Here is a 1,986-nt window from a genome sequence, read left to right as displayed (position 1 = left end):
AGAAGCCTCCCCCTTCCTTACGTTAGAGTCCACGTTAACTTAGTTAACGTGGCTCTTTTAACGTAGGCTTGCCATCCTTCGAGAACGTTAGTGACACTTACCATTGTCACTAACGTTCCAAATTGCCCATATTTTCCACGTTAGAGTCCACGTTAACTAGGTTAACATGGCTTCTAACGTGGCCTTGCTAGCCATTTCCAACGTTAGTGACAAAGTTGAGTGTCACTAACGTTGGCTCATCATTCCCTTATCCACGTTAGCTTCCACGTTAACTAAGTTAATGTGGGAGTTAACGTGGCTCATGGTGGCATGTGTGGCTCCTTCCAACATTAGTGATAATGTTGGGTGTCACTAACGTTGGCAATCACCTTCCTTCTTCACGTTAGCTTTCACGTTAACTAGGTTAACGTAGGAGTCAACGTGGCTTATTGGGGGCTTGTGTGCTTCCAACGTTAGTGACAATGTTGGGTGTCACTAACATTGTCGACCACTTTGTTTCTTCACGTTAGCTTCCACGTTAACTAGGTTAACGTGGGAGTTAACGTGGCTTAATGTGCTTTGGCCAACGTTAGTGACAATGTTGAGTGTCACTAACGTTGGCTTCCCCCCTTTCTTCTTAACGTTAGAGGCCACGTTAACTAAGTTAACGTGGACTCTAACGTGGCCACTCATGATCTTGGTCCAACGTTAGTGATAATGTTAAGTGTCACTAACGTTGGCTTCATTTCTTTACTTTCACGTTAGAGTTCACGTTAACTTAGTTAACGTGACTCTTAACGTGGGCAATGATGGCTTCGAGAGCGTTGTTGGCAATCACTTTTCTCATTAACTTTGCAAGTTACTCCCATTCCACGTTAGTGTTAACGTTAGTGTAACTAACGTAGCCACTAATCTGGTTCTTCTTTGCTTCCCTTGTCCTGAAATCAAGCAATAAAGTGCATCAAAGTTCTAGTCCAAGTCATGGGAAATGCAACATCCAATTTGTCCTTAAATTCATGCAAAAATCCTCATGAAATCATGTAAAGTGCACAATGTATGCTTCAATCAAGATGTAAGTGAATATCTACCCAAAACTAGCTTATTTCCTAAGGAAATGCATGAAACTACCCTAAAAACAGTAAAAAAAAGGTCAGTGAAACTGGCCAAAATGCCCTAGCATCACAACACCAAACTTAAAGCTTGCTTGTCCCTAAGCGAGTATTGGAACCAGAGAATGATGAATGGAATGCCAAGAGGAATGAGTCATTCTTATGGAAGTCATGTCCCTGGTTTTATGGTGGTTTCATGCATAGCAACTTAGGTTCATTCCTGGCTTTCAGACCTTTATCTTGTCCTAGAACACTCACTTTGATTGCATCCCATGAGACTTTTATTCATTGATCCTTTTGTTGTTACTTCAGGGCTTATTTGTGTCCTTAGGCTAAGTGTTCTGCAAGGGGACAACTCTTTAAAATAAGCTTTCAGCCAACACTCCCGAACCAGTTGGTTCAAGGTGCTAGGTGTTGAAACACCCCTAAGGACTTACTTGCTCAAGTCTATCCCCCATACATACACACCACAGGCACATAGTGTATGTATTTTCTTTTCTTGAGACCTTGGTGTCCAGCACCTCTTTGGGTTACTAAATGCTCTGTAGTGAGGGTTACTCTTGATAGTGGACTTTCAGCTGATAATCCCGTGTTAGTTAACCCAAGTTACCAAGTGATAAGGCACCCCTAAGAGCTTATTCATCCAAGTAGATCCCTCACACAGGAGTACGACAGACACATGTCTCAAGATTAAAACCATTAGTGCCTAGCCTTATTGCTTACCATTTTTCTTTTATTCCTCAACTTTTATTGTTCTTTCCCTTTTTCTTATTAGGATCTTCTTATTTATCTAGTCTCATGGGGTGTGTCTCAAGCATAGTATTCATGACAGATAGTCGTCTTCCCACCTTATGGTTGAACCAACTTAGCTATCTTATGACTATACCATAAACTCAGG

Source organism: Arachis hypogaea, chromosome 18, assembly GCF_003086295.3.
Source record: "Arachis hypogaea cultivar Tifrunner chromosome 18, arahy.Tifrunner.gnm2.J5K5, whole genome shotgun sequence".
Taxonomy (NCBI): Eukaryota; Viridiplantae; Streptophyta; class Magnoliopsida; order Fabales; family Fabaceae; genus Arachis; species Arachis hypogaea.
This window is presented reverse-complemented; position numbering follows the sequence as displayed.